General features: G+C 50.1%; 1 pseudogene; it reads right to left on the reverse strand.

Moving 5' to 3' along the window:
- The window catches only part of LOC102752673, an 8392-nt pseudogene extending 1972 nt beyond the window's left edge, over positions 1-6420 (reverse strand).
- Positions 6421-7918: the final 1498 nt, after the last annotated feature.

The following is a 7918-nucleotide window of genomic DNA, read 5'->3' on the forward strand; positions in this document are numbered from 1 at the left end:
TAAAATCAATTTTATAGAAGTTAGAAAAAGAAGAGTAAGTGGCAGGAAGGGGATCAAAAACATAACAGCAGAGCTCTAGCCAATTTTCTCAGTGGTTAGAGCATCGGCTCAAGGACTGAAGGGTCACAGGTTCAATTCCAGTCAAGGCCACATACCTTGGTTGCAGGTTCAATCCCCAGCCCCCGCTTGGGGCTTGTGTGGGAGGCAACCAATCAATGTGTGTCTCACACATCAATGTTTCTCTGTCTCTCCCGCTCCCTTCCACTCTCTCTTAAAAAATCAATAGGAAAAATATCCTTAGGTGAGGATTAACAAAAAACACACAAAACAAACAAACAAACAAAAATGTAACAGCAGAAATGCATGAAATAGGAAATGTAGAAAGAATTAACTACCCTCCCCCCACAAAAAAAAGAAAAAAGAAAAAAGCTGGTTCTTTACAAGAATCAACAAATTTTATAAACCTCTAGCCAGACTGATCAAGGGAACAAGAGGAAGGGATACTACATCAGGAACACAGGAGGCACATCGCTGCAGACCCACACATGGGAGTGAGCACACGGCCCACATGCACATTCTCTCCGAGCATCATCTTTCATTATCACAGCATCTCACTGAGGAAGGGCTGTGACTGAACTCCTCTGTGGTTACAGACGGAGGAACAGGCTCAGAGAGTGGACATAACGTGTGTAGGCCCCTCAGTAACTCATCAGCAGAACGGGGACTTGAACCCAGGACTCTGTAATCAAAGCTGAGGGTCAAGGCTTCTTCTAGGTTCTAATCCCAGCTCAGCTTTCTGGTTGTGCCCAAAAGCCACGGTGGATTCCTGTGGCCCTAAGAATAAAAGCCAAGTCCTCACTGTCACACAAGGCTCTCTGGTCCCCTCTGCCCTCGCCTCCAGCCCTCAATCCTCGCTCCTCCACTCCCACACATCAGCTGGCTTGTTATTCCGTGAACCACTAAAGCAGTTCCCACCTCAGGCCTGTACCTGCTCCCTCCCCACCTGGATTTCTCTACTTGTCCTCCCTCCACCTGGATGCTTTGACCAGCAAATGAGCCCACAGTTGGCTCCACCCTCAGTCCCCTGTGGGCCCCCCACATTGGACGGGCCATTTGATTTTTTCCAGAAGCAGCAGAAACTCCAGAGCTGTGGACAGAACTAGGCACTGAGGAGGGAGATGACAGAAAAATACCCCAAACTCTCTCTCTCCTCCTGCCAGTCAGAGCCTCCCATGGACCAACACTGGCCAGAAGTGCAGGAGCCCAGGGACCCCACCACTGAGGTCAACCAAGCACAGAAAAGACAATTGTCCCTCTGCAGATTGCTCCCCGAAGCCAGCCAGGCTGCATCCGCCAGCATGAGTGCAGATCCCTGGAGACACTGTTTCCAACCGGAACTCGGACCCAATTGCCTCAGCTTCCCACTGACGGGAAACTATGACCGCCTTCCAGGACTCAGCTGGGGCTTGGCCCTCATTGCCTCGGTTTCCCCACTGTAACTCGGGAAGGAACCAAGAGCAAGGGCAGAGTGGAATGGCCACCTGAGCCTGTGAAGGGCAGCTTTGAGGACCTGAGGGCCCGGCCACTCACCAGACAGAGACCAGCCCCACTTCAGTCCTCGGTCCCCGACTGAGGGCGCTCGATGGCACCCCTTCTCTCTGTGGCTCACATTTAGCTGCCAAAGAAATGGCATGCAAATGAGCTGCTATTTCATTTAAAGCATGGTGGAGTTTTTATTATTGATTTCAGAGAGAGGAAGGGGGAGAGAGAGAGAAACATCAATGATAAGAGAGAATCATCTATTGGGACGGACCACGAACGAATCCCGAAACCCGAGCATGTACCCTGACTGGGAATCAAACCGTAACCTCCTGCCTCATGGTCAATGCTCAACCACTGAGCCACACCTGCCGGGCAAACAAACCATGCTTTCCACTCAGTCTGACTCATTGCCAGAAGAGAGCTAATCAGAGGAGAAGACTAAAGGAACCTGGATTGGGAGTGAGTATGAGATACAAGAGAGGAACAGCACCGCCCTGGGCCTCGGGATTCTGAAGGACTGATACAGGTGGTGCTCCCTAAATTATACCCTTGTCCTAGTTCAGGGGTGGGCAACCTTTTTGTGAGTGAGTGCCAAAACCAGTAAAATCTCTGACTCAAAATTCTTCTGCTTGCCAACCCTAATTTTGTGAGAACATGTTACTCCTACTTGATATCTCTTAAGGTGTACGTATGTGAAGAACCTTGAAGAAATAACAAAATTCATTCGAGCGACAAAAACACAGTATTATGATGATGAAAAATACATTTATTTTTTAATGTATACATGTACACTGATAGTCCGACAGAAAACTTTATGACTCCGTTTGATATGATCAGTGGGGCTTGTGGTGCGTCTATGGTCTTTCAGATAACTTGTTATGTGAAATTATTTATTTATCTAAGATGCACCTACACTGAATTTATCTGAAAAATAAAAAGTCGATATTAAGAAAAAAACTGTAAATGGAAGATTATAAGAGAGGGTTTTGCGTGCCAGCAAAAGTTACTGGGGTGCCATGTTTGGCACGTGTGCCAGGGGTTGCCCATCCCTGTCCTAGTTACTAATTCAGCCAGGATGTATCTGTCTTCCCACTATGCACTGGGCACTGGCAGGTGCTGGGGAAACGGGTCTGAACAAAACACGTAAACTCCCTTCCTCACCGTTTTGTTGCGAGTGGCGAATAACTGAATTTCAGAATACTTTGGAAGGTAAGGAGTGTCGTGACAAAAGATCACGGACAAGGAGGGTTGGAGGTGTGGGGAGTTTGCAGTTTGAAATGGGTGGTCAGGCCCTGGCCGGTTTGGCTCAGTGGGTAGAGCGACAGCCTGCGAACTGAAAGGTCCCAGGTTCGATTCCGGTCAAGGGCACATGCCCAGGTTGTGGGCTTGATCCCAGGTGGGGCTTGCAGGGGCAGCCAATCAATGCTTCTCTCTCATCATTGATGTTTCTATCTCTCTCTCCCTCTTTCTTCCTCTGAAATCAATAAAAATATATTTTATAAGAAAGAAAGGAAGAAAGAAAGGAAGGAAGGAAGGAAGGAAGGAAGGAAGGAAGGAAGGAAGGAAGGAAGGAAGGAAGGAAGGAAGAAAGAAGGAAGGAAGGAAGGAAGGAAGGAAGGAAGAAAGAAAGAAAGAAAGAAAGAAAGAGGTGGTCAGGGGAAGCCTTGCTAGGAAGGTGGCATTGGATAAGAGACTGAAAGAGGGGGGTTGGGGGGGCGTCTGGAGAAAGGACTTGCTGAGCAGAGGTCACACAGCCGGTCAAAGGCCCTGATGCTGGACGGTGCCTGGCCTGTTGGAGGAACAGCAGGAAGGCGCAGGTGGCTGGAACGGAATGAGTGAAGGGGTGAGAGGGAGGAAGTGAGGGCAAGGAGGTGACAGGGCAGGTCGTGCAGGATCCTTTTGGCGCGGGAGGACTTGGGCTATTACCTGAGGGACGTGGGAGCCCTGAGGGCCGTGGCCAGAGCAGGAACCTGCCCATTCGGTGCTCATCGCATCCTCTGGTGGCTACTGCCAGGAGGACAGGCTGTGGAGTCCGAGGACCAAATCTGACTCAGCTGCTCATGGGCGCCTCCTGGTGGCTGCGAGGGAGAACAGGCCGTGGGAGGCGCCGGGAGACCGCGGTAGAGAGGACTGCGCTGGCCCAGGAGGGATAGCGGGGGAGGTTGGGGGAGAGTTTAAGAGGACCCGGGGTGGGAGGTTGGAGGTGAGGGGAGAGAAGGATGGTGGGTTCCTAGATGGAGGTGGAGGATGGGGGTGATAAGCAAGTGGGTTCTGGGCGTGTTCTTAAACTGGAGCCGACAGGTGTGCGGTAGATTCCGTGTGGAGATTGAGGAAACCAGATGTATTGAGGCTGCCTCCAGGATTTGGGCCTCAGAACCGGGAGGATGGGGCCCTGTAAGGAGGAGGGGGAAGGTGCAGGAGGGGCAGGTTATAGGAGAAGACCCCGAGTCCAGTTTTGGAATCGTACGTTTGGGGCTTTGCTAGGAGGTGCATGTGGACACATGGTTGTCTATGCGTCTATGCTGGTTGTCTATGCGTCATAACAAATCTCCCCAAAAGCAGTGACTTTAAACAACATGTATATTGTTTATCTCAGTTTTCAGGCTGCAGAGCTGGGTTGTCTGCATTGATGGTGTTGGCCAGCCCTGGGCCTTACTAGGCTGGACTGGGGAAGGGTCCTCGCTCGGCTCCCTCAGGGTGTCCCAGGATTTGTTTACATATTGTTATAGGACTGGGATCCCCCTCCTTGCTGGCTGTTGGCTGGAAGGCACGCTCAGCTTCTGGCCATGTGGCCTTTTGTCCTAAGTGAGGTGGGAGCCATGGAGGATTCCAGGCAGAGCAGGGGCGTGGTCCGGGGTAAGAGGAAGGAAGGAGTCAAAATGGCTGTTGTTTTCTTCAGTTCATTATCCATTTCTTCCAAGTAACACACACACACACAGACAGACACACACACACAGACACCTCTGTGGGCAGGGGTCTTGTCTGTTTCCACCTAAGTCAGTCCCCAAGGCTTAACAATGTCTACCAGACACATAGTAGGTGCTCAGCCAATACTTTTGCTATGAATCAGAAAAGTCTATGTCCTTCATGTCTAGCGAAGGTGTGCTGGGAAACAACTCATGGGAGTGTCATCGCAGGCACCCACCAAGTTCTGACGACGCGGCAGGTCTGCCTCTCACCTCGTTCCATTGCACAGGAATAGGCAGGAGCCGAACCCCTTGTGTCCTGAGGGTCCAGAACATTACTTGCCCACGGCAGGCGCACAACCTGTTGAAGAGAAGGGTGAAGGGGATCTCTCATCAACATTGTTGCTACTGCTGGTTTGAGTTTTCACCTCCCTTTTCTAAAATCATTTGGGGCTGCAAGTAAGGGACACCCCCCACCCCCGCCCAGGAGGCTGGGTTTATCGGATGACCTGTTGTTTTCTGCCCTTGGTGTACAGGAAGTGGTGCACAGGTGTTCACAAGAGCTGCCACCCCATCCAGTGTCGGCTCACGCTTGCTATGTCACTTCCCACCTCCCCAGCGCCTCAAAATTGTCCTTTGTCCAGTGGCCAGTCTCCTGACTCAGGCTCACGTGCCTCTGTGGCCGCCTGCCCCTTTCTCCGTGAGGACTCTAACAAGGAAGCCTTGTTCCTCCCAGAGGACTAGGACACAGAGAACCTGCCAGCCACCCCCACCCGCCTCTATCCTAGAAAAAGCTGGCTCTGCATATGGGACCGAAACGACTCTGTTCTATTGGGTACCCTGCTGCATGGCTGCCAAGCCCCCATTTTACAGATGAGGACACTGAGGTCCGGAGGAAAAAGTGGCTCACATTCAGAGACTGGGGGCTGAAGAAGGGTCCCAGCAGGCTTTCCTGGAGCCCACAAAGTCCTACCTGACCAGGTTCTTTCTCCTCTCTGGCTTTATCCATCCCTCTGGTACAGCCCCTCTGGCCCCTTACCCTTTTACCCACCCCCCTTTTTTTGAAAACAAGAAATACTTTTATTACATGAACTAAGAAAGGAGGGAGGGGAATTTATTTGCCTTTCTGGGCCTTGGTTTTCCTCAGCTAGAACTCCAACGCATAGCCATCTGGATGGCCACACTGGTCTGCTTTTTTTATCCTTACCCAAGGAGTGAGGATCTTTTGTCCATTTATTTGTTACAGAGAGTGGAAGGGAAGGGGGAGGAGGAGGAGGAGAGAGAAACATCAAGATAAGAGAGACACATTGATTGGCTGCCTCACACACACACACCTCACTGCGGTCCGGAAATCACCCACCCAGATATGTGTCCTTGACCAGTGCCCAGGTTGGCACTCTAACCACTGAACCACACAGGTGAGGCACTGGCCTGGTCTTGAAGCAAAGCATGCAAGAAGCTTGCCCTGCTGGAACTGCTCCTCTAGAAAATTGCTGACTTGGGCATTCTTTTCCCTTTCATCCTATTTTTTTCTGAATTTTCTTTGACTTTTTGTTTGTTTGTTTAAAATATCTTCCTCCTCAGTAATTAGCTTGGCCTCCTTCTTGTGGCCCAGGCGCAGTGCATAGTGGGACTTGTACCACTGTCGGTAGGGTGTGCTGTCAATGAGCACCAAGCAGTTCTTTACTAGGGTTTTGGTGCAAACTAGGTCATTGTTGGATGCATTGTAGACAACATCAATAATCCCTGTTTTGCACAGACAACACTCGGAGCCCCAGAAGAAGTTGCCTGTGTCCAGCCTTAAGGCAAGGTTCTTGTTGCCTCCCTGCGTGCAGTCTGTGTGTATTCAGTCAGGGCCAGTCTTAGTGGCAGCAGCAGGGTGCCCCAGCTCATATATTCACTTTTTGTGGCAGGGCTTTCTCTTGCCCCTGGTCTTATGGTGCTTGTGCCAGTTGTCCTGAGAGATGCCCATGGCTCAGCAGCCCCTAGAACAGTGGTTCTCAACCGTGGCTGCACATTAGAATCACGGGGGAATCTTTTTAAAATCCTGATTTCTGGGCCTCATCCTCCGGAAATTCTGTTTCTTTGTTACTGGGGTGGGGCCGCAACATTGTAACAGAGAAACAGAATTTCCGGAGGATGAGGCCAAGGAATCAGGTTTTTAAAAAGATTCCCAGGTGATTCTAATGTGCAGCCAAGGTTGAGAACCACTGCCCTAGAAAGAGGCAGCCCACTTGCTTTTTAAAAACATATCAGGCAACCCAGCCAGGCGTGACTCAGTGTTTTAGAGTCGACCTATGAAGCAGGAGGTCACGGTTTGATTCCTGATCAGGGCACATGCCCAGGTTACGGGTTCAATCCCCAGTGTGGGGTGTGCAGGAAGTAGCTGGTCAATGATTCTCATCATTGGTGTTTTTATTTCTCTCTCCCTCTCCCTTCCTCTCTGAAATCAATAAAAATTCAAAACAAAACAAAAACATCAGGTAGCCCTGGCGGGTGTGACTCAGTCGGTTGGAACCTTGTCCTGTGCACTGAAGTGCTGTGGGTTTGATTCTAAGACAGGGCACACACCCAGGTTGCAGGGTTGATCCCGGTTGGAGCGCCTGGGGGAGGAAACTTATCGATGTTTCTCTCTCTTCCCTCCCCCTTCCTTCTTCTCTCTCTAGAATCAATAGAAACCTATCCTCAGGTGATGATTTAAAAAAAAAAAAAGCTCCAGGTAGCTCTGGCCTCTCGGCCTTCGCACTCACTGTGCCTTCTACCTGGTACATCCTTTCCCACACAGATGCTTGCTAATTCTCTTCCCTTCCTTCAAGTTGTTGCTCACACCTGTTGATCTGCACAAATCTTCCTCTGACCATCCAACTTGATTCTACAACTTGCCCCAGCTGCATATTGCCAACCCCCCTTCCATTTTACTTTTTCTTTGTCTCGTAGCTTATCACCAGCTAAGTGTGTATTTGTAGTGTAGTTACTTGTTGCACAACGGTGGGCTGGAATTTGTCAGAGGTGTAAAATGTGCATGCAGTTTTGCAAGCTGGCTGATGTAGCTGTGATGCAAGAATCAGGACCCACTACAAAGCAGGGCTTTTTGCCCTGAAGGGCCAGTCGTTCAACATTTACAGTTGTCTGTCTATTATGCTTAATGTTTGTGGTTACCCTGGGCCCCATTGGAATGTAAGTTCCTGGGGCACGGGTCTGCCCACCTTGCTCTCTGCGGTCACCCTGGCACCTAGGACAGTGCTTGGCAACTAGTAGGCCCTCAAAAATATGCCAAGGTTGAGGGTTCGATCCCCAGTCAGGGCACACACAAGAATCAACCAATGAATGCATAAATAAATGGAACAACAAATTGATGTTTCTCTCTCTCTCCCTCCCTCTCTCTAAAAATCAATAAATAAAACATGTAAATATTTGTTGAATGAATGAGTGACCCTCGTCCCTAGCAACTGATACTCACAAAGTAGGAC

This window comes from Myotis davidii, unplaced genomic scaffold (assembly GCF_000327345.1).
Source record: "Myotis davidii unplaced genomic scaffold, ASM32734v1 scaffold198, whole genome shotgun sequence".
Taxonomy (NCBI): domain Eukaryota; kingdom Metazoa; phylum Chordata; class Mammalia; order Chiroptera; family Vespertilionidae; genus Myotis; species Myotis davidii.